Source organism: Ranitomeya variabilis, chromosome 4 (assembly GCF_051348905.1).
Source record: "Ranitomeya variabilis isolate aRanVar5 chromosome 4, aRanVar5.hap1, whole genome shotgun sequence".
In the NCBI taxonomy this organism is placed as follows: domain Eukaryota; kingdom Metazoa; phylum Chordata; class Amphibia; order Anura; family Dendrobatidae; genus Ranitomeya; species Ranitomeya variabilis.
The window spans coordinates 120,391,134-120,416,605 of record NC_135235.1 but is presented as its reverse complement, the minus strand read 5'-3'; the positions used below and the strand labels follow the sequence as shown (position 1 = coordinate 120,416,605).

Genomic DNA, 25,472 nt, shown 5'->3' with positions numbered 1-25,472 from the left:
AGTACTTCTGTCACCTTCACTTGGGGTTACACCCTCATCCTGGGTTCAGTCCTGGTTAGCCCCAACAGAGGTTTGTGGGCTTTTCCCCGACTCCGGGGCTAGTGAGGCCTTACGTGACAGCCGAAGTGGAGCAGTATCCCGTAAAAAGTCCTCATTGGCGGTATACCGCTCTACTAGACCAACTACCTGGTCCAAAGTGCTTGGGTCCCCTTGTCCCACCCAATGCTGTATGGCTGCTGGCAGAGCCCTCAACAGCCAGTCGATCACCATCCTCTCTGGAGCGGGGTTAAGGTCTCAGACTGGAGCTATTTTTTTTTTTTTATCAGCTGCACTAAGTCATATGCCTGAGACCTGGCAGGATCAGACTCCACAAAGGACCACTGGTACACCCGCTGAGCCTGCACCATTGTATTAACATGGTATTAACCCCCAGTCAAGCAAGGATCTCACCTCTCAGCTTCTCATAGTCCAGAGCATCCTCACGACTGAGGTCCAGGTAAGCCTTCTAGGGCATCTCCCATCAGGAAGGGGGCCACCACTTCAGCCCACTGTGACGTCAGTAAGCTCTCCCATGCGTTTGAAGATGGTGAGGAAGGCCTTCATGTCATAGTAACATAGTTAGTAACATGTCGCCTTCAGGAATCATCTTCCTCAGTGCTGTCCGGACTTTGTACCAGGCCTCAGAATGGATCGGGGTCACTGTGGAGGCTGCCTCTAGTATAGCCGCAACCTGCTGCAGAATCAGCTCATTAGTCTTTTGCTGCAGCTGATACAATTGCAACTGTAGCTACTCCTGCTGCCGATGCTCTTCTTGCCGCTGCTGCAACTGCAGAGCCTCTTGCTGCTGAGAGGACCAACTGCTTCAAAAGCTCCTCCATTTTGTCAGCCGGCTTGAGCTGTAGCATTGAAGGCTTAATTACTGACATGTGACAAGCTTTGGGGTATGCCTCAGTTCACACTGCCCGCATTTTCCAACCATATGTGCAACAGCGGTAAGACCGTATGCAGTGATGAGGCAGTGATCCAGGAAACTTCAAAGCAAAAGCCTCTTTAATGTTTAACTCACAAATAATGCACAGCACACGATATCCTCCGGATCGCAGCCGGGAATCATATCCTCCATTTTACAGCCAATAAACACACCAGTCCACCTCCGAGACCAGGTCCCGTGGGCAACTGCACCGCTGTGTATGCTGTGGGTGCCAGACTTCTCAGCTCCCACGGCTGCCCTCTGCTTGCCTGTGTTGCCTCACACAGTTGCAGCTCTGCAATCTAGCAAACACCAAACTGACACACCCACACTCTATACTGCAGGATTTTTAACTTGAATCTGTGGTCTTCAGCCACATGGAAAACCCGGCCCAGAAAGAAAAGGAATGCACCACTACCTTCCTGTAGTCCGTTTCAAAACGCAAAAGCACAGAGCAGGTTTTCTTAAATCTGCCTTGGACAAATAGTTTGCCCAAGACTAAGGGTATGTGCACACGTCAGGATTTCTTGCAGAAATTTCTTGAAGAAAACCGGAAATTTTCTGCAAGAAATCCGCATTTTTTTTTTGCTCTTTTTTCCCGTTTTTTTCGCGTTTTTTTTAGCATTTTGCAAGCGTAATTAGCTTGCAGAATGCTAAAGTTTTCCAAGCGATCTGTAGCATCGCTTGGAAAACTGACTGACAGGTTGGTCAAACTTGTCATAGTGTTTGCAAGTGTGACCAACTTTTTACTATAGATGCTGCTTATGCAGCATCAATAGTAAAAAGATCATGTTAAAAATAATTAAAAAAATGGTTATACTCACCTGCAGACAGCCGATCTCCTCAGCGGCGTCCATTCCTATAGATGGTGTGGTTCAGGACCTTCGATGACGTCACGGTCACGTGAGCGGTCACATGAGCGGTCACGTGACCAATCACAAGACAGCGACGTCATCGCAGGTCCTGAACCACACCATCTATAGGAACGGAAGAGAGAGCATGCACTGCTGAGAGGCGGGAACACTCCGGGGCCATCAGAAGGTGAGTATATGACTATTTTTTATTTTAATTCTTTTTTTTTGACCAATTATATGGTGCCCAGTCCGTGGAGGAGAGTCTCCTCTCCTCCACCCTGGGTACCAACCGCACATGATCTGCTTACTTCCCGCATAGTGTGCACAGCCACATGCGGAAAGTAAGCAGATCAATGCATTCCTAGGTGTGCGGAACCCCCGCAATTCCGCAAATTTAATGAACATGTTGCTTTTTTTTCCGCGATGCGATTTTTTCACGGAAAAAAATGCAGCATGTGCACAAAAAATGCATAATACACTGAAAATAATGGGAGGCATATGTCAGCGCTTTTTTCACGTTTTTTTCGCATTTTTATCACGTTTTTATAGCGAAAAAACGCGTAAAATACTGAACGTGTGCACATGGCCTTACACTTACTTTTATTCCACATTGCAATCACAGCACGTTTACTTAGTACTTTTCGATTTCAAGTAAAATTCTAACATTAGTGATGAGCGAATATACTCATTACTCGAGATTTCCCGAGCACGCTCGGGGGTCCTCCGAGTATTTTTTAGTGTTCAGAGATTTAGTTTTTATTGCCGCAGCCGAATGATTTACATCTGTTAGCCAGCATAAGTACATGTGGGAATTCCCTAGCAACCAGGCAACCCCCACATGTACTTAAGCTGGCTAACAGATGTAAATCATTCAGCTGCGGCAAGAAAAACTAAATCTCCGAGCACTAAAAAATACTTGGTGGACCCCCGAGCATGCTCGAGAATTCTCGAGTAATGAGTATATTCGCTCATCACTATCTTAGTTTGTTGATACAAAACATTGTTTTTAAAGCGTCCATTTTATGTGGTCATACTTGGTATTATATTTGTCTATTTAATGAGCCAGTGCATATGCATACATACCTTCTAGGACTCTGTCATATCATACTTTGTTTTCTCAGGCGATTCCCTATTTTAGTTTAGGTCTGCTGGAAGGCCTGTTTTCTAGCATTCTGAGTTTTGTAGCAGTCTTTGCATATGTATTCCATTTTTATGTGTTTTTATATTTCATGTATTTTTCCGAAATTAATAATGTTTTGAACAATTATTGGGTTTGAGCTTCCCTTCTTCATAGGTTTTTTTTCCTATGCCAATAGGTAGACAGCAGGAATTTGGACAAATTTATCGCACTGAAATCCAGATTACCGTATTTTTCGGACTATAAGACGCACTGGACCAGAAGATGCAGCCCAAATTTTGGGGTGGAACATAGTCTTAGTGTCCGAATTTAAGGTACCTTACCTGAGGGCCGGCGGTGGTAGAGCGGGGTCACCGCAGGCATGGTCCCTTCCTCAGGAAGCCGGCAGCAGCAGAAGTGGGGCAATTCTGCAGTCCCGGGGTATCCCAGCGGTGCGATGCTGCGGGTCTGGTGTCGGCGGTGAGGCAGAGCATTGTCCCTTCCTCAGTATGCCGACAGCAGAAATGTGGCGACACCGCGGACCAGTGTCCACGGCGAGCAGAGCCGAGTGCATCACGGGTTCCCCGGTGGCCAACTTCCTGAGATGGCGTGTGCTCAGACGGAGATCTCGGCAGCCCACGGCTTCAGGAAAATGGCCGCCGAGATCTTAATCTGCACATGCGCGGCCTCCGGAGGCCATTTTCCTGAAGCCGAGAGCCGCCGAGACCTCAATCTGCACACGCGCCGCCTTACGGAAGATGGCCGAAGGGAAACCAACGATGCACTCCGCACCGCTGACACCGATCCTCAGCATTACTACACCTCTGCTGCCGCCGGTTCCCTGAGGAAGGGACGCTGCTATACCACTGCCGCAACCCCCCGATAAACCTGTGTTCGCGCAACCCCCCGATAAACCTGTGTTCGGACTATAAGACACTCCCCCCCCCCCCCCCCATTTTCCTCCCAATTTTTTTTGGGGGGAGAAGTGCGTCTTATAGTCCGGAAAATATTGTACATAAGATTCACGGCACAATCAACCAGGAGTGGACACGTTACTTCAGTCATGCCAGTTGTCAGAACAGAACTCATATTGATAAGGCTACATTACCACAGTGAGTCTTTTATGCTGCATATTTTTAAAAAATGCAAGTAACCTATTTTACTTCATGGGTGCAGAACATTGAAAAATCATCAAATGCTCATCATGGGAACGTAGCCTAATCGTTCTATTAGTCATTCTTGTCACAGGTGCCCCTCCCTACAGTATTCCGCGCAGGCTCACAGCAGGGCCACATCCATTGCACTCCTGTGATGTGGCCTTTGCTGGCAGGAAGCTACTTACAGCAGACTAATGCTGACCTAAGAACATTGCAGGAGCATACAGCACTGTCGTTATGTCTCTGCCTTATGGGGGTGGTCTGTGGTCACTTCTGCAACTCAGTTATCCAGGACAACCAGGTTTTTCTCACGCCCCACTATACACACATGTTCTGACTAGAGAGGCTAGTCTCTGCTGGCACACACTATACCCACTTGGTTCTCCTTCTTATCCTGTAGAAATACAGCAATGTCATTAATCCAATGTGGTCAGCCACAGATCATTCCCTTGGGTGCAGGGAACACATTATAGTCAGACTTAAATGGCTGCTTCCATTTTGTACATACAGTATTATACATCTCAAGTTGTGGGAATCCAATAGTCAGGACCAACACTGATCTTCAGAATGATGGGGTCCTAAGGCTACGTTCACATTTGCGTTGTGCGCCGCTGCGTCGGCGACGCAACGCAAACAAAACCGCAACAAAACGCACGCTAAAACGCTGCGTTTTGCGACGCATGCGTCCTTTTTTGCCGAAAGTTGGACGCTAAAAAAATGCAACTTGTTGCGTTCTCTGCGCCCAACGCTTGCAGCCATGCGTCGCAAAATGCAGCACAACGCATGTCCATGCGCCCCCATGTTAAATATAGGGGCGCGCGACGCTGCGGCGCCGAACGCTAATGTGAACGTAGACTAAGCTCCATTTTTACTGGACAGGTGTCAACACGCATGTAGTTAATCTCTCCTACATTCAGTGCAAGTTCTGAAAACCTAAAATGCAATAAATATATCTATAAACATAAAACTAAACTACCTCATAAAATTCCCTGATTCTTCCACTCTTTTCTGTTTTGTCCTGCATCGCAAAAATATTCACATTTGTTTCTTCTAGAGCGCAATATGTGAAATCTCTGTTTCTAGGCGTTCCTTCAGTCTTTTCGGTGGGGGGGGGGGGGGGGGATGCCACTCCCTTTCAGATGCTGCTAACTGCAGAATTGACAAGATGACTTGGCCAAACGTAATTTGCTTTGCTTTATTGAGTGTGGTGCAAAGTGATGCTCTGCACAAAATAAAATGGTAGGTCAGGTCATCCATATCAATAACAGGCAAAGCTCAGCACTCACTATCATACAGAATGGGACATTTGAATCATGTAGGGCACTCAGGGCTGCTATAGTGAGGTTGTAGGAACGTCATAACATGGCGGGGACGGATTGAATAGGTAAAACCTATTGTTTGGTTACTTTTAACCTAATTAGCCATTTTGATTAGCTCCGTGTGATATTTTTTATGTCATAGCAGCTCAAGAGAAAGGAACGTGTGGCCGAGTTCGTTCTAAAGAGATTTTAGGTTCGTCACCTGATACATTCAGTGTGACGCCAGAAGAATGGTCGAGTGCAGTGAGAAGGAACAGGGCGCTCCTCTACTAATTGATCAAATATTGATGACCTATTCTTGACAACAGGAGCCTTAAAGGGGTTTTTCCAGATTTGGAAAATCCCTCTCCATCCGCTGCAGTTTTCCTTACTCATCCTCCCTGGGTCCAGCACCGAGGCTCTGTGGCGCCAACGTCACTGGTAAACCCCTCTAACATCCTGTGGGTGAGCAGAGAGGTGGCGGGCATGCAATCATTTCTATGGGCCCTGGGGTGAAGAGGACGGCTGAGAGGTGGGTTTAGTGGGAAAACATCTTTAAGAGCATACAATACATCCAGCTCAGCAGTCTGACAGCGCAGCAGGGGGCAGAGGCTGAGCAGCCATGAGCCCCCAGCCCTCCTGGGCCCATAACCATTGGTGCACTGCAGTAATGTCTCCTATGGCAGGGACCTGCGGCTCTGAGGAGCCCGCCCCCTGCTGGCAGTAGGTAGGCCCCTCCGTGCACCTGCAGACTGGGGGCAGGTAACATAGCACCTCATAACGGGGGCTGCACACCGACATTCCCGCCAGCACAGCGCCGCACACTGGAGACCTACAGTCATGTCCTCACACCTCGCTATAACAGCACAAAACAACCTGAGCGCGTTCAAACCTACCGCTCCAATGCAGGACACAGGCAAAGGTGCGGCGCCGCGCCTCGTACTGACGTCACTTCCGGACACTACAATCTCCGGAGGCTGAAGACGCCGCCATGTTGGTTGTGGGCAACGCTCTCTACAATGGCTCTGGTAAGAGAACGGACCGTCACTGCGCTTGCACTGTACTGCGGGCGGACACTCCTTCCTCAGCTCCCCAGGAGTAAGGGAAAACAGGAAAGAAATCTTATCTCATCAGCGACCAATTTCAGGGTCACAGGCGGCCAATCAGTGCGGAGGGCGGAGCTTGTTGTGTTTACAAACAGTGCTCTGCTCACGTGATTGGAGGCGCCATTGCTCACATGATAGCAGGACATGGGCAGTAGTGCAATCGCTGAGAAGCGTGACGACGGGGCGGAGCGCGTATGTATCAGACCCGGCCGGGAGGAGACATGGAGTACAAGGCAGCCAATAAGATGCTGGCTATCATTTTCTCATAGCTGGTTGAAAATTGAAATCTGAAGTCTGATTGGTTGTTAAGTACAGCTAGTCCACATTTCTTTGTATAATCGTTCCCATGGCGCAGTTTTGTCACCCATGTCTGGGCTGATCTACCTCTTTTTTTTGGTTTACAGGGGTTTCCTCTATTGTTGGACAGGCCATTATTATTGGCTCCTGGGTGCCAGATAAACAAAAATACTTATCTCCAGGACAACAGCTCCTCTACTATCAGTGTGTCCCCTACCTGACATAATGTCACGTGACCACTGCAGCCAATCAGCAGCTGCTGATGAGCTGCAGCCTCAGGACAGTGTTTGTTTCTCAGTCAGGGTGTGAGGACATATTCTGTATGCGCAGCCTAGGACCATTAGTAAGGAGTGGACGACCCCCGCTCATACACTCACCCTCCAGTTTTTCTGGCGCCATCTTGTGAGCGCAGCTTCTGAGTGACCCGAAGCCATACGCTATGTCACAAGAGCACGATGCCCGTCTATGAGGGCCAGTGAGGGTCTCGTTGACTTGTATGGTAAAGTGACCTCCGTGTAGCTCCATGAAGCACTTACACTGCGGATAACTCTAGAAGGTGAGTATCAGACGGGGGCAGGAGACTTACATTTAAAGCACCACTCCAGCCATACAATAAAAACCCGCTGGAGTGGTGCTTTATAAAGTTACCATAGACTAAAGAAAAAAGGAGTGTGCAAATGTACAGGGATCACCGTATAAATACATTTATTAAGTAAATTCCCTCACAGTCATCTGTGTCACGGTTACCACTTTTTTATTTTTGCGCCTGCATTAAGTAATGGCTCTCATGTAGCTTTCAGTCATCCGTTTTTAGATCAACATTAGTTATTTGTAATGTGTATTGATGGATACAGTGTTATTATTCCAATCGGTTTACTTCATCATCATTACTTGTATGCTGGTTCGTACCACCTGCAAATACAGGGTTAATCTGCTGGTTAATAGCATTATAATACTGTCTCGCCGCCATACTGAAAGTGCAGCTACAAGGAGAAAATGAACTTCTTTCTTCCTGAGAGCCGCCATCTTTCAGTCCTGCAGGTGCTACACAGCGGCTACCGCCATTGCTCACTGTACTGTTAGCAGCAGCTGTATGCACGGCCCACCACTGACTGATTGACAGCTCGCTGCGTACAGAGGCGTTGTCAATCACAGTGTAGGGGCGTGTTTACCGGTGGTGCGAGTGGTCAATGGGCCGCTCTGTGCATGTGTCTGGCTGAAAGCTGGCAGCTCCCTGGAGGACACAAATTCTTTTTCTTCTGGCGGTAATACTTTCAGTAAGGAGGCCGGGTGTTTTCTGAGGAGACAGGTTTCTTTTAAATATGTCAGGCGAACCAAAACCTTGAGAAATTGCTTAGTCCTGTGTTGAGACCAACGTGAAGAGAAGCTGTCGGGACCAGAAGAAGGACGCTGAAATGATAAAGAATGTTAATAGGTGAAAATAAATCACATTTCATACATAATGGAACAACATTTTGTGCTGGTAGTTCTTTAATATATCACACTGGATCTCAGAAAAAAACTTGGGGTGCCGGCCATTGTAAAAATACCAGAGGGCACAAACATATATAAAGGGGCACTCTCAACTTGGTCTTATAGGTACATTTTGGATGAGTCTATGGGTGCGCCAAAAAAATTGGCTCCCATACGGATCATTCATATGACATCCGATTTTGACGAATACATTGCCATTCTTGAAGGTAGGAAACTGTATTTGGTCTTGTACTGTAAGTTTTAACTGCTGATGTGTAAAAACTGATTGCATACGGATGACAATAGAGATGAAAAATTGTCTGTTTTTTTTTCTAGATGAAAATCACGCTATTTCTTATGCGAGCCCGTAAACTTGGCGCAGCGCTGAGAGCCTGTGATAATGCAGTGCACTGTATGAGTATTGCCATATGTTATCTAAGGGATCAAAGCACCCCATTTTTAAATCTCCTTTGGGGCCTAACAAAATATTTTTACAGTATTTAAGTGTTTAACCCCTTAAGCCCCGAGGGTGGTTTGCACGTTAATGACCGGGCCAATTTTTACAATTCTGACCACTGTCCCTTTATGAGGTTATAACTCTGGAACGCTTCAACGGATCTTGGCGATTCTGACATTGTTTTCTCGTGACATATTGTACTTCATGTTAGTGGTAAAATTTCTTCGATATAACTTGCGTTTATTTGTGAAAAAAACGAATATTTGGCGAAAATTTTGAAAATTTCGCAATTTTCCAACTTTGAAATTTTATGCCCTTAAATCACAGACATATGTCACACAAAATACTTAATAAATAACATTTCCCACATGTCTACTTTACATCAGCACAATTTTGGAACCAAAATTTTTTTTTGTGACGGAGTTATAAGGGTTAAAAGTTGACCAGCAATTTCTCATTTTTACAACACCATTTTTTTTTAGGGACCACATCTCATTTGAAGTCATTTTGACGGGTCTATATGATAGAAAATACCCAAGTGTGACACCATTCTAAAAACTGCACCCCTCAAGGTACTCAAAACCACTTTCAAGAAGTTTATTAACCCTTCAGGTGTTTCACAGGAATTTTTGGAATGTTTAAATAAAAATGAACATTTAACTTTTTTTCACACAAAATTTATTTCAGCTCCAATTTGTTTTATTTTACCAAGGGTAACAGGAGAAAATAGACCCCAAAAGTTGTTGTACAATTTGTCCTGAGTACGCTGATACCCCATATGTGGGGGTAAACCACAGTTTGGGCGCATGGCAGAGCTTGGAAGCAAAGGAGCGCCATTTGACTTTTCAATGCAAAATTGACTGGAATTGAGATGGGACGCCATGTTGCATTTGGAGAGCCCCTGATGTGCCTAAACATTGAAACCCCCCACAAGTGACACCATTTTGGAAAGTAGACCCCCTAAGGAACTTATCTAGATGTGTGGTGAGCACTTTGACCCAACAAGTGCTTTACAGAAGTTTATAATGCAGAGCCGTAAAAATAAAAAATCATATTTTTTCACAAAAATTATCTTTTCACCCCCAATTTTTTATTTTCCCAAGGGTGAGAGAAGAAATTGGACCCCAAAAATTGTTGTGCAATTTGTCCTGAGTACGCTGATACCCCATATGTGGGTGTAAACCATTGTTTGGGCGCAGGGCAGAGCTCGGAAGGGAAGGAGCGCCATTTGACTTTTCAATGCAAAATTGACTGGAATTGAGATGGGACGCCATGTTGCATTTAGAGAGCCCTTGATGTGCCTAAACATTGAAACCCCTAACAAGTGACACCATTTTGGAAAGTAGACCCCCTAAGGAACTTATCTAGATGTGTGGTGAGCACTTTGACCCAACAAGTGCTTCACAGAAGTTTATAATGCAGAGCCGTAAAAATAAAAAATCATATTTTTTCACAAAAATGATCTTTTCACCCCCAATTTTTTATTTTCCCAAGGGTAAGAGAAGAAATTGGACCCCAAAAATTGTTGTGCAATTTGTCCTGAGTACACTGATACCCCATATGTGGGTGTAAACCATTGTTTGGGCGCAGGGCAGAGCTCAGAAGGGAAGGAGCGCCATTTGACTTTTCAATGCAAAATTGACTGGAATTGAGATGGGACGCCATGTTGCGTTTGGAGAGCCCCTAATGTGCCTAAACATTGAAACCCCCCACGAGTGACACCATTTTGGAAAGTAGACCCCTTAAGGAACTTATCTAGATGTGTGCTGAGCACTTTGACCCAACAAGTGCTTCACAGAAGTTTGTAATGCAGAGCCGTAAAAATAAAAAATCATATTTTTTCACAAAAATGATCTTTTCACCCCCATTTTTTTATTTCCCCAAGGGTAAGAGAAGAAATTAGACCACAAAAGTTGTTGTGCAATTTGTCCTGAGTACGACGATGCCCCATATGTGGGTGTAAACCATTGTTTGGGCGCATAGCAGAGCTCAGAAGGGAAGAAGCGCTATTTTACTTTTCAATGCAAAATTGACTGGAATTAAGATGGGATGCCATGTTGCGTTTGGAGAGCCCCTGATGTGCCTAAACATTAAACCCCCCCACAAGTGACACCATTTTGGAAAGTAGACCCCCTAAGGAACTTATCTAGATGTGTTTTGAGAGCTTTGAACCCCCAAGTGTTTCACTACAGTTTATAACGCAGAGCCGTGAAAATAAAAATTATTTTTTTTTTTCACAAAAATGATTTTTTAGCCCCCAGTTTTGTATTTTCACAAGGGTATCAGGATAAATTGGACCCCAAAAGTTGTTGTCCAATTTGTCTGGAGTACGCTGATACCCCATTTATGGGGAGGGACCACTGTTTGGGCGCATGACAGAGCTCGGAAGGGAAGGAGCGCCATTTGGAATGCAGACTTAAATGGATTGGTCTGCAGGCGTCACGTTGCATTTGCAGAGCCCCTGATGTACCCAAATAGTACAAACCCCCCACAAGTGACCCCATATTGGAAACTAGACCTCCCAAGGAACTTATCTAGATGTGTTGTGAGAACTTTGAACCCCCAAGTGTTTCACTACAGTTTACAACGCAGAGCCGTGAAAATAAAACATATTTTTTTTCCCACAAAAATGATTTTTAGCCCCCCAAATTTTTATTTTCCCAAGGATAACAAGAGAACTTGGACCCCAGAAGTTGTTGTTCAATTTGTCCCTAGTACGCTGATACCCCATATGTTGGGGTAAACCCCTTTTTGGACGCACGGGAGAGTTCGGAAGGGAAGGAGCACTGTTTTACTTTTTCAACGCAGAATTGGCTGGAATTGAGATTGGACGCCATGTCGCGTTTGGAGAGCCCCTGATGTGCCTGAACAGTGGAAACTCCCCAATTCTACCTGAAACCCTACCCCTAACCGTTTACTGAACATTTTCTGACAGTCATAAGTGCCACGTATATAAGTGCCACGTATATAAGTGCCACGTATATAAGTGCCACGTATATAAGTGCCACGTATATAAGTGCCACGTATTTAAGTGCCACGTATTTAAGTGCCACGTATTTAAGTGCCACGTATTTAAGTGCCACGTATTTAAGTGCCACGATATTTCAGTGCCACAATATTTCAGTGCCACGTATTTCAGTGCCACGTATTTCAGTGCCACGTATTTCAGTGCCACGTATTTCAGGCACTGAAAAATACGTGGCACGTAAATACTTCAGTGCCACGATATTTCAGTGCCACGATATTTCAGTGCCACGTATTTCAGGCACTGAAAAATACGTGGCACGTAAATACGTGGCACGTAAATACGTGGCACTTAAATACGTGGCACTTAAATACGTGGCACTTAAATACGTGGCACTTAAATACGTGGCACTTATATACGTGGCCACTGAAATATCGTGGCACTTATATACGTATATACGTATATAAACGTATATTTCAGTGCCACGTATTTCAGTGCCACGTATTTCAGGTTAGGGGTAGGGTTAGGGTTTTTTGTTTTTTTCTTGTTTTCTTGTGTTTTTCTATAAAAACGCATGCGTTTTACCGCGTTTACATGCATTTTTTCACACATGCGTTTTTTTTAAAAAACGCATGCAGATAAAAACGCAAGTGTGAAACCAGACTAAAAGACGCTTTTTATAGCAAAAAAGTTTTTGCGTCTCCACATTTTGAGACCTATAATTTTTCCACATTTTGGTCCACAGAGTCATGTGAGGTCTTGTTTTTTGCGGGACGAGTTGACGTTTTTATTGGTAACATTTTCGGACACGTGACCATTTTTTATCACTTTTTATTCCGATTTTTGTGAGGCAGAATAACCGAAAACCAGCTATTCATGAATTTCTTTTGGGAGAGGCGTTTATACCGTTCTGCGCTTGGTAAAATTGATAAAGCAGTTTTATTCGTCGGGTCAGTACGATTACAGCGATACCTCATTTATATAATTTTTTAATGTTTTGACGCTTTTATACGATAAAAACTATTTTATAGAAAAAATAATTATTTTGGCATCGCTTTATTCTGAGGACTATGACTTTTTTATTTTTTTGCTGATGATGCTGTATGGCGGCTCGTTTTTTGCGGGACAAGATGACGTTTTCAGCGGTAACATGGTTATTTATATCCGTCTTTTTGATCGCGTGTTATTCCACTTTTTGTTCGGCGGTATGGTAATAAAGCGTTGTTTTTTGCCTCGTTTTTTTTTTTTTTTCTTACGGTGTTTACTGAAGGGGTTAACTAGTGGGCCAGTTTTATAGGTTGGGTCGTTACGGACGCGGCGATACTAAATATGTGTACTTTTATTGTTTTTGTTTGGTTTTTTTAGATAAAGAAATGTATTTATGGGAATAATATTTTTTTTTTTATTATTATTTATTTAGGAATTATTATTTTTTTTTTTTACACATGTGGAAATTTTTTTTTTTACTTTTTTACTTTGTCCCAGGGGGGGACATCACAGATCGCAGATCTGATAGTGTGCACAGCACTCTATCAGATCTGCGATCATACTTTCATCGGAGCAGGCTGCAGCTTTCATCTGCAGCCTGCTCCGACCCGGAAGTGCTCCCTGCAGGACCCGGATACAGCCCCTCGGCCATTTTGGATCCGGGGCCTGCAGGGAGAAGACGTTCGGTACGAGGTGAGTACATCACCTTGTACCGATCGTCTCAGGGAAGCCCGCAGGGAGCCCCCTCCCTGCGCGATGCTTCCCTGTACCGCCGGTACACCGCGATCATGTTTGATCGCGGTGTGCCGGGGGTTAATGTGCCGGGGGCGGTCCGTGACCGCTCCTGGCACATAGTGCCGGATGTCAGCTGCGATATGCAGCCGACACCCGGCCGCGATCGGCCGCGCTCCCCCCGTGAGCGCGGCCGATCGCGTATGACGTACTATACCGTCACCGGGAATTAAGGCCCACCCCACCTCGACGGTATAGTACGTCATATGGGATTAAGGGGTTAAAAATAAATGAAAATTATTTTTTCAAATTTTTGCAATCAAAAATTGAGCTCTGAAAACCATAGCTTGTCCCATAAAGTCCTCAAATTGCTCTGTCTTCAATGCAAAAGTGAAAAAAAGGGTCCTTGGTGTTGTAGGGCTGCTCTGCTGCATCTGGAGACCCTGAGTGTTACACGTGTAAGAAAACAAGGCTTGATGGTTGCTAGTGACTAAACACACATATGAAGGCACACAAGAATGGTAAAGAAAGAAAAACTGGTCTGCTGTATGCTCCATGAGCTCAGTCCAATGGAAAATCTTTGGAAAGAGCTGAAATCTGCAGTTGGAAAGGAAGCCTACAAACTTTCAAAAGCTTCAGAAGTGGAAGAAGCGACCAGCAAAGAAGACCAGGAAGATCAATGATGGCTACAAAACATACAGAGGCTGTCATTTTCCTAAGGTTGTGCAACCAATTATTAGGGAAGGATGCCTTGAAAGGGTTATTCCCTAAAATAGTTATTCCTTATCCATCAGATAGGGTAAAACTTGGTGACTGCTGGAAGTCTAACCTCTATGAACCCCAGAGATGTGGAATTTTAAAATCCCCAGAAATGAGGTTCTGCAACCCTATCCTGAATGGAGCAGAAGTGCGCATTCATTGTCTACGGGACTGGCCTAGTACAGCACTCGGCAGTCCCAATGGCAATAAATGGAGGAGAGGCCATGCTTGCGCCCCTCTGTTCCATTCTGGATGGGGTTGCTTGTTATCTGGGTTCTAAAGCCCTAGTCACACCTCAGAGAGCAACAAGTAATCCCCTATCCTATAGATAAGGGATGATTGTTCTTTTGGGAATAATCCTTTATTCCTGTCCAAGTCATATACTATGTTACTTCTTTTTTTTTTTTTTTAAATAATGATTCAACTAAGTGTTTTTTTTCACCAGGAATCTGTCATTAAACAATTTAATAGGTTGTAAATTGTTTTGCTCAACTGTTGCCGTTTTTACGTCAGTTTCACCCAGCTGTGCCAAAATCAGTGTAGCTGGCGTATGATGGCGGCATGGGACACAGCTTGTCTCATCACAAGCTGTATTACACCTTATGCCAGAAATCTTACTCCAGTCCCTGAGTTTAGTAAGATTTGTGGCAAGGCGCACACCACTTTTTAGGCATGCAGATTAATTAGGAGGCTGTTTCATGTATTTTGGGTTTCAGAACTGTACTTATTAAGGTTCTAATCTTAGTAAATTTTCATTTCTCATGCACTGTTTGTGTGTGTATATATATATATATATATATAAAACTTAAGGGGTATTTTCAAGTTTAAAAGCCGTCCCTTATCCACGTGATAGCGATAACTTTCTGATCACTGGGAGTCTGACCGCCGGGGGCCTCCACTGACCCCCAAGGCTCTAAAGAGCCCAGGCTGGAGATTGCCGAGCACAGTGCTTGGATTTAGAATGCATGGAGTGGCCGTGCACATGATCGACCTCAGCTCCATTCAGCCATGGCTCTCCAGAGCCCTGGTTCTTTGGATCAGTGGGGGTCATGGCGGTCAAACCCGCCAGCGATCGGAAAGATAACGTTTATCCCGTGGACAGTGAGAACTTTTAAACTTAATAACACTCATTTAAGTAACTCTATAGTTTATTTCAACTGAATGAATGAAGCCTTAACTGTACAGTTCATCTTTAAACATGTCCTTTAATGTGTTATCGCATTCCTCCAAGAAAGATATTATTTGCGCTAAATGTAAATGGCTCATTATTCTGTTAAATGTAATGTGCAACATGACCACTAGGTGTCATCCTCTACCCATTGTAGTAAATTTGTTATTTTGCAGCCATACAACTATCAGGTGGTCCTAAAACTCTTTAGATTTATTTTAAAAAACATTTTTTTTCCTTTTAAACTTATTAATGATTTCAGTAAGAAAGCCATAATAATTGACGATAATCAAAAGTGTGATAACATCTAGTCTATAAGTCATGATAGGTAAAACAATATCAGTATGAGTGTAAGTGTAAGTTGTCAACTCCTGATAATGACACGTATAATTATATATATCACATTGTGCAGCCTTCTGATTAATGAGGTCACTAACAATACCGTGCAAAATGACATCACCCTGATAGACATCCAGCACCAATCATTAACTCTCTCTCCACTGTACAAGAGACTGCATTGCCACTATAATTAAAGAATCAGAACAGACCCCTAGATCCACAACCCAAATTCTTTATAGCAAATTTATCAATTTGTATAAAACTTTAGCTCGGAGTTCAGATATAAACCGTTTTTTGAATACGGATAATGTATACATCTTTTTATACCATTTTCTGGTATAGGTGTACCATAATGTTAGACTCTTCTGCCCATAGACTATTGTCGTACAAAATGGACACTGAAACTCTTAGGGATGCATGCTGTACTGTACAACTTTAAATGGGTTGTCCACTAGTAAGACAGCCCCTCCTTGATCAAAATGTTTGGCCCTCATAAAATAATAAAGCTTATACTCCCCTCCCATGCCGGCGCCGCTCCTGCAGTGTCTGCACTCGCTCTCCACGGGGCACTCATGCAGTTTTGAGTTTGACATGTGACAGCGGCGCCCATTTAATGCTGGCGTCACTGTCCCCGTCTTCAGACAAATCGATCATGAAGAAGAGGATGTGAGATCTGCAGCTGATCTCAGACTTCCTCTTCATGTTCGATTTGTCCGAAGACGGGGACAGTGACGCCAGCATTAAATGGGTGCCGAGGTCTCGTGTCACAATAACCACAGGAGAGCCCCGAGACCTCGAGTACTGACACCACAGGAACTGCGCCAGCACCGGAGCTGAGTACAGGCTTCATTATTTTATGGGGGCCAAGCGAGGGGTATGAGAAGAAGTTGTCCTGGTAGTGGACAACTTCTTTAAAGGTTCAAGTCCTTTTTTTTCTGTAATGAATAGAGAAGCAGGATTAAAAAAAGCATAAACCTGTCAAACGTCCCAAAAGACGACATTTGACTTTTTATTGGCCCGCTGATAATGAAAGTTACATCAGATATGTCTACCATTGACCAAAGTGAATATACATGATAAACTTGATGTTCAGACTGTTATTGACAGTTCCATTTATTGTGTCATCACAAATCATTTATACATATATTTTAAGATTTTCTATCTATAACTGAACAGTTAAAAAAAGAATATAATTTAAAAAAAAAATATTTTAAGGAGGAAGCAATATAGGAGGAGCAGTATATGTGGAAGCAGTGTAGGTGCCCAAACTACAGAGCAAAGGCAAGGTTCACATTACATTTGGGCCACAGAATTGGCTCCATTCTGTCGAATGGGAATCGGACAGAACCCTCTGGAGTTATTCATTGCAGTGAGTCGCTTTGTTATCTGCCTGGCCTCTGTTTTGTTGTAGTGGTCACCTTTTTGAGTCTGGCACAAAAGTATGGCTCCGTCTGTCTCCCAGTGAATAGCTCTGTCACGAGTTCTGTCCGGGTCCTGTTTTTCAGAGTCTGAGATGGTAGCCCCAATGGAGACACGTGTGGCCCAAACATGTGAACATAGCCTTGCACTGCTTGAAAATTTGGTCCTTCAACTGATATCTCGGTATCTTTAAGTCCATAAATAACCATTTATTCACCTGTTTCATACAATAAAGCACTTGTCTACAGATCCAGCCCCTGATATTTCAAGCTCGGGTCCAAATTTTTATCTGTAAATTTAGAGAGATTTTTTTCGTAACAGAGAAAAAAACTCTTAAGGAGGTGTCCACTACTTTAACATTGATGACCTATTCATAGGCTAAGTCCTCAATGTCTAATCGGTGGGGGTGCGACACAGCCCAGCTCCATCTACTGTATAGTGGCTTCTCTGTTACTGCCCATCCATCCCCTATTGATTTAAATAGGGGGCAGATGTACAGTACCCAGCCGCAGCCACTATGCAGTAGATGGAGCTGCACAGCAACTAAGCAGTTCCGTCCCACGCTGACACCGAGAACAGCTGATTGGCAGGGGTTTTGGGTGTCGCACCCCCACTAATCAGACGTTAATGTCTAATCCTATTTACAACCTCTTTAACTTCTGAATGAGTTTGAAGTGTTGGGGAAATTCGGTTGTGTGCCTCATTGGCAACAAGGTCCGATGTAAGTTATGATTGTATATGCATATTGCTGCAGATTCTGTATGCCACTATATAAGCAACATATATAAGTAAATGTGACGTTTGCTATGATGAGTTGACCTTTTAGCTCAAACTTTAACACCTACTATGACAGAGGTAAGCAAAAAAGTAAAAAAAAAACTGAAGTCAAGAATTTCCCGATAAAAACAGATATTTGTATTCGAAATAGATTCATTTCCTTTTTATATAATAGTGTTTTCCTGAAGTGTCTTCTTTGAAAACTTAACAGGTACACCGGTGTCTAAAGGACGTGGTGCGCACGTATCTTTACTATGGTCTACAAATTTAATTGTAGACCATGGCTTCAACTTTAGTGGCAGTGCTCTTCAGAACACTTTTCCTTTTTTTATATATTTTTTTTAAAGCGGACCATGATCATTTTAATTTAAACTTAGTACCTCCTCTAATCACCACTGTTTCTCTTAGGCCGGGATCACACATACGCAAGATACGGCCAAGTCTCGCAGGTGAAAACCCAGCTCTGGTGCCGACACTCTGGAGTGGAGCGTGCAGCTCCATGTATTGCTGTGCGCTGCACGCTCCGCTCCGGAGTGCCGGCGCCAGAGCTGGGTTTTCACCTGCGAGACTTGGCCGTATCTCACGTATGTGTGATCCCGGCCTTATTCTGAAACATCTTTTTTTTTTTCTGTTCCAAAGTTATGCCCCCATAGTGCAAATATTCCCTTCCACCGACTGGGCGTATACCACAGGTTTGCTTTTTCTCTTATAACACAGTTTTGTGGTATACATTCAGTTGGTTGAAGGGGACATTTGCACTTTTATGTATTTATATCACTTATATAAAGACATATCATTCCCGTCCCCATCTACTTTCCCTATCAGTATGTCTTTGGAGTGTGGGAGAAACCGGAGAAAACCCATGGAAACACGGAGAGAACATACAGACGCCTTGCAGATATTGTACCTGGGAATGAACCGAGGACCCCAGCGCTGCAAGGGTGCATTGTTAACCACTGAGCCACCGTGCTTCACTACGAGGAAGCTTAACTTTGGCATGGAGGGACACAGAAGAAAAGGAAACACTACCAGAATCAGTGGAGCAATACCAGCTGGAGGCGGAACTCAGTTTAAATAAAAAAACAGCAGTAAAAGGACCTTTTTAACAGTTAAAACGATTGATGCATTTTTGTTCATCTTATGACGAGCGATTACCCGCAGTAAGTCTTACCCAGACTGGTCTAGAAAACATGAAGAGAAGATCTCCAGATGGTGACTTTTGTCTATATCGTATACTCGCAGTCACTTGACCATCGTTCCCGGCGCTAAGAACGGAGAAACCTCACCGCGCAATGTACGCAATATGAGGATTCACAAGTTTACAGTCAAAGAGAAGAAAGAGAAGAAACAATGAAAGTGCAAAAAAGAGTTCATAATTTGGGCTAACGTGTTAGATGTTTAGACGATTAGCCCAGGTTGAGAAGTTACTGTGACAGTGTGAAGCCAGAAGACCGCAGCATCCTCTGCTCCTACTCTGGCACTGAGAAGAAGCACTTCTTCATTTTAAATGTGTTTATTTCTTCTGGCAGAACAGGGGTTAATCGGCCATGTTAGAAATCCATATGTTCACTGCTGACCTTGGTTAGCCACTCTTTATAATCTGGGCTGTGATACTAATCCTTGTCAGAGCTAGCTTTATTGCTACATGGCTAATAGAGGGAGAGGTGTTTATATGAGGTGAGTTGGAGGAGTTAACTGTGACTGTTGCTTGGTTTGTATGTGCGGTAACTCCCTATCCTCTGTTTTGGTTTATTCCCCTACCTCCACTCCCCGGTGTATTCCTCTGTTATATGTGAGTAAATATTTTGTGTGCCTGGAGTTTTCATTTAACCCTTGTTTGTGTTGCCTTGTTTGTCAGATTGGTGTAATATGATGCACAGTAGCGCCCCTCTTCCCTGGGTGGGGGAAAAGAACAGATGGAGGGCTAACTTTGGAGATAAGACAAGGGCGGAGGCCCTGGCATCTTGACCTTCAGAAGTATCCTGGGGAGTAAGGTGAGCTAGGGTGCCCCCTAGTGTTATGGACAGAGAAGAAGCCCCTGGTCCCGTGTTACCCAAAAGATGCGTCGTGACAGAAGTTCAATGTGCCAGATTTATTAATGTCTTCTGTAAATATGCTGCATCCATTCCATGGTTTAGTATAAGCAAGACTACCAGTCAGTCCACAGTGTGGTGTAAATGCTGCCGTCAGTCCACAGTCTAGTATAAAGGAAAGCACAAGTCAGTTTACAGTCTAGTGTAAATAATGCCGCAAGTCAGTCCAAATTCTAGTGTAAAGGATGCCGCCAGTGTACAACCCAGCATAAACGATGCAGTCAGTTTTCAGCATAGTGTAAATGATACCGCCAGTTAATTTACACCCAATGTGTAAGTGATGCCTTCAGCCCGTCCATAGCCTATTTTAAATAATGGCACCAGTTAGTGTACAGCTTAGCGTAAATGATGATGCCAGTTGGTTCACAATCTACTGCAGGGCTGAAAATCATATGGCATGTGGCCTGCCAAAGGATTTTTTGCGGCCTGCAGTTAATTGGGATATGGGCAGTGTAGATGGGGACATTGTGGAGAGGTTCAATGAAGAGTGATATTTTGGGCAAGAAGCACAGTGATGGTCAATTATTTATCCCCTTAACCCCCAATGGTGGTTTGCACGTTAATGACCAGGACGATTTTTACAATTCTGACCACTGTCCCTTTATGAGGTTCTAACTCTGGAACGCTTCAACGGATCCTGATAATTCTGACACTGTTTTCTCGTGACATATTGTACTTCATGATAGTGGTAAAATTTAATTGATATTACCTCCGTTTATTTGTGAAAAAAATGGAAATTTGACAAAAATTTTGAAAATTTCGCAGTTTTCCAAATTTGAATTTTTATGCCCTTAAATCACAAAGATATGTCACACAAAATACTTAATAAGTAACATTTCCCACATGTCCACTTTACATCAGCACAATTTTTGAAAATAATTTTTTTCTTGTTAGGGAGTTATAAGGGTTAAAAGTTGACCAGCAATTTCTCATTTTTAGAACACCATTTTTTTTAGGGACCACATCACATTTGAAGTCACTTTGAGGGGTCTATATGATAGAAAATACCCAAGTGTGACACCATTCTAAAAACAGCACCCCTCAAGGTGCTCAAAACCATATTCAAGAAGTTTATTAACCCTTCAGGTATTTCACAGGAAATTTTAGAATGTTTTAAAAAAAAAATGAACATTTAACTTTTTTTCACAAAAAAATTTACTTCAGCTCCAGTTTGTTTTATTTTACCAAGGGTAACAGGAGAAATTGGACCCCAAAAGTTGTACAATTTGTCCTGAGTACGCTGATACCCCATATGTGGGGGTAAACTACTGTTTGGACGCATGGCAGAGCTCGGAAGGGAAGGAGCACTGTTTGACTTTTCAATGCAAAATTGACTGGAATTGAGATAGGACGCCATGTCACGTTTGGAGAGCCCCTGATGTGCCTAAACATTGAAACCCCCTACAAGACAAGTGACACCATTTTGGAAAGTAGACCCCTAAGGAGCTTATCTAGATGAGTGGTGAGCACTTGAAACCACCCAGTGCTTCACAGAAGTTTATAATGCAGAGCCGTAAAAATAAAAAATATTTTTTCGCAAAAATGATATTTCGCCCCCAATTTTTTATTTTTCCAAGGGTAACAGAAGAAATTGGACCCCAAAGGTTGTTGTGCAATTTGTCCTGAGTACGCTGATACCCCATATGTGGGGGTAAACCACTGTTTGGGTGCATGGCAGAGCTCGGAAGGGAAGGAGCGCCGTTTGACTTTTCAATGCAAAATTGACTGAAATTGAGATGGGACGCCATGTTGCGTTTGGAGAGCCCCTGATGTGCCTAAACATTGAAACCCCCCACAAGTGACAATATTTTGGAAAGTAGACCCCCTAAGGAACTTATCTAGATGTGTGGGGAGCACTTTGACCCACCAAGTGCTTCACAGAAGTTTAGAATGTAGAGCCGTAAATATAAAAAATCATTTTTTCATAAAAATGATCTTTCGCCCCCAATTTTTTATTTTCCCAAGGGTAACAGAAGAAATTGGACCCCAAAAGTTGTTATGCAATTTGTCCTGATGTGGGGGTAAACCACTGTTTGGGCGCATGGCAGAAAAAATTATATTTTAGCCCCTGGTTTTATATTTTCCCAAGGGTAACAGGAAAAATTGTACCCCAAAAGTTGTCTAATTTGTCCTGAGTATGCTACGCTGATACCCCATATGTTGGGGTAAACCCCTGTTTGGGCGCACGGGAGAGCTCGGAAGGGAAGGCGCACTGTTTTACTTTTTCAACACAGAATTGGCTGGAATTTAGATCGGATGCCATGTCACATTTGGAGAGCCCCTTATGTGCCTAAACAGTGGAAACCCCCCAATTGTAACTGAAACCCTGACCCAAACACACCCCTAACCCTAATCCCAACCATAACCCTAACCACACCCCTAAACTTAATCCCAACCCTAATCCCAACCGTAAATGTAATCCAAACCCTAACTTTAGCCCCAACCCTAACTTTAGCCCCAACCCTTACTTTAGCCCCAACTGGAACCCTAACTTTAGCCCCAACTCTATCCCTAACTTTAGCCCCAACCCTAACCCTAACTTTAGCCCCAACCCTAACTTTAGGCTCAACCCTAACTGTAGCCACAACCCTAACTGTAGCCCTAACCCTAACTTTAGCCCCAACCCTAACTTTAGCCCCAAACCTAGCTGTAGCCCCAACCCTAACTGTAGCCCTAACCCTAACTTTAGCCCCAACCCTAACTTTAACCCCAACCCTAACTTTAACCCTAACTTTAGCCCCAACTCTAACCCTAACTTTAGCCCCAACCCTAACTTTAGCCCCAACCCTAACTTTAGCCCCAACCTTAGCTGTAGCCCCAACCCTAACTATAGCCCTAACCTTAATTTTAGCCCCAACCCTAACTTTAGCCCCAACCCTAACTTTAGCCCTAACCCTAACTTTAGCCCCAAATCTAACCCTAACTTTAGCCCCAACCCTAACCCTAACTTTAGCCCCAACCGGAACCCTAACTTTAGCCCCAACCCTATCCCTAACTTTAGCCCCAACCCTAACCCTATCTTTAGCCTCAACCCTAACTTTAGCCCCAACCCTAGCTGTAGCCCCAACCTTAACTTTAGCCCCAACCCTAACTTTAACCCTAACTTTAGCCCCAACCATAACCCTAACTTTAGCCTCAACCCTAACTGTAGCCCCAACCCTAACTAGCCCCAACCCCCCCAACCCTAACTTTAGCCCCAACCATAACTTTAGACCCAACCCTAACTGTAGCCCCAACCCTAGCTGTAGCCCCAACACTAACTGTAGCCTTAACCCTAACTTTAGCCCCAACCCTAACTGTAGCCCTAACCCTAACTTTAACTCCAACCCTAACCCTAATGGGAAAATGGAAATAAATACATTTTTTTTAATTTTATTACTTTTCCCTAACTAAGGGGGTGATGAAGGGGGGTTTCTTTTACTTTTATAGCGTGTTTTTTAGAGGATTTGTATGATTGGCAGCTGTCACACACTAAAAGATGCCTTTTATTGCAAAAAATAGTTTTTGCGTCTCCACATTTTGACAGCTATCATTTTTCCATATTTTGGTCAACAGAGTCATGTGAGGTCATGTTTTTTGCGGGACAAGTTGATGTTTTTATTGGTACCATTTTCGGCCACGTGACATTTTTTGATCGCTTTTTATTCCAATTTTTGTGAAGTAGAATGACCAAAAACCAGCTATTCATGAATTTCTTTTGGGGGGGCTTTTATACCATTCCACATTTGGTAAAATTGATAAAACAGCTTTATTCTTCGGGTCAGTACGATTAGAGCGCTACCTCATTTATATCTTTTTTTGTTTTTGCGCTTTTATACGATAAAAACTTATATAAAAAATAATTATTTTTGGATCGCTTTATTCTGAGGACTATACCTTTTGTATTTTTTCGCTGATGATGCTGTATGGCAGTTCGCTTTTTGCGGGGCAAGATGAAGTTTTCAGCGGTACTATGATTATTTATATCCATCTTTTTGATCGCGTGTTATTCCACTTTTTGTTTGGCGGTATGATAATAAAGCGTTGTTTTTTGCCTTTTTTTACGGTGTTCACTGAAGGGATAACTAGTGTGACATTTTTATAGGTCGGGTTGTTACGGACGCGGCGATACTAAATATGTGTACTTTTATTGTTTTTTTGTTTTTATTTACATAAAGAAATGTATTTATTGGAGCAATATATATTTTTTATTTACACATGTAAATATTTTTTTTTTTACTTTTTTACATTGGGTGGGGGGCATCATATATTATCAGATCGCTGATCTGATACTTTGCAGTGCACTGTGTCAGATCAGCGATCTGACAAGCACTGCAGGGAGGCTTGTTGGCACCTGCTCTGAGCTTTCAAGCCACCTCCCTGCAGGACCTGGATGTATCTGGGGCCTGCAGGGAGGAGGTAGGAGACACATCGCGTTGTTCCGAGGGTCTCAGAGAAGCACGCAGGGAGCTCCCTCCCTGCGCTATGCTTCCCTATGCCGCTGGTACACTGCGATCATGTTTGATCACAGTGTTCTGTTGGTTAATGTGCCACGAGCAGTCTGTGACCGCTCCTGTCACATAGTGCCGGATGTCAGCTGTAATAATCAGCGGCGGCTGATCGATTATGATGTACTATCCCATCACTGGGAATTAAGTCCCAGGTCACCTCGATGGGATAGTACGTCATATGGGATTATGGGGTTATTATTGCTTAGGAGCATGATAATGATACTTTTATTTTTAAGAGCAATGTGTTGGAAAGTGTTGCAGAAGATTAGAGAAGCAGGAAGACTAGTGATGAGCTATTGGCATAAAATCTCATAATGGCATCTTTACTACATGGAGACAAAAGGGATGGGAATGAGTCCAATCACAGAAGGTATAAATGTTCATGTGTGACACTGATTACATATCATCAGTACTGTGGTCTCTGTATGGTCTGCAGTCTGATGATCGGTAACAACAACAGCATCTCCTTACCATTGTTAAGGACATACTTGTATTTGTACTTTTATGTGATACAAGTGTATATGGGCTGATCTCACATGGCAATGGATTTGTATTCCTGTACTGATTGTGGTTTTGATGCTGCATTCATGAACTGACAATGGTTCTGGCGCTGCATTTAGGTAGTGCATTTGTATCAATTCCACCCCTCAGTGCTGAGCTGTCTGTGCAGTGATTGACAACTCAGTTTTCCAGTCTGGTGGAGGGGCGTGCTGAGCTGCCGGTGTTTTTATTGACAGCTTGGCTGTCCAATCTGAGACTGGGAGGTGCTCACCTCTAGTCAGGTGCTCCTGTTTCACTTGATTGCTCAACTATTTAACAAAGCTGGTAGTCCCAGATAGCTGTCAGCCGTAGCTTCAGCTAACTGTGTTTGAGTTACTCTGTGCCTTGCATTTTGCTTGTTGATGTATCAGTGCCTGACCTTGGAACTTGTTCTGACCATCTGTTTAATCCCTGTATTTTAATCTTCTGGTATTTTAACCTCAGACCGTTACCTGATTACGATTTTATCTCTTC

The 25,472-nt window shown here is 43.6% G+C and overlaps 1 protein-coding gene and 1 long non-coding RNA gene across 3 annotated transcripts in view; one reads left to right on the top strand and one right to left on the bottom strand.

Moving 5' to 3' along the window:
• CUEDC2 (CUE domain containing 2) overlaps positions 1-6,540 on the bottom strand; it is a 38,049-nt gene extending 31,509 nt beyond the window's left edge. The window contains exon 1 of one of the 2 annotated variants that reach the window (XM_077259185.1): positions 6,293-6,540. The gene's annotated coding sequence lies outside the window, so the exon portion shown is untranslated. Of the gene's footprint in view, positions 1-5,074; positions 5,200-6,292 lie in introns of those variants that run through there. The other variant, XM_077259186.1, reaches the window with a different exon arrangement.
• Positions 6,412-25,472, top strand: part of LOC143770018 (uncharacterized) — a 406,933-nt gene continuing 387,872 nt past the window's right edge. The window contains exon 1 of the long non-coding RNA XR_013214520.1: positions 6,412-6,424. This is a non-coding gene — a long non-coding RNA (uncharacterized LOC143770018). The remainder of the gene's footprint in view (positions 6,425-25,472) is intronic.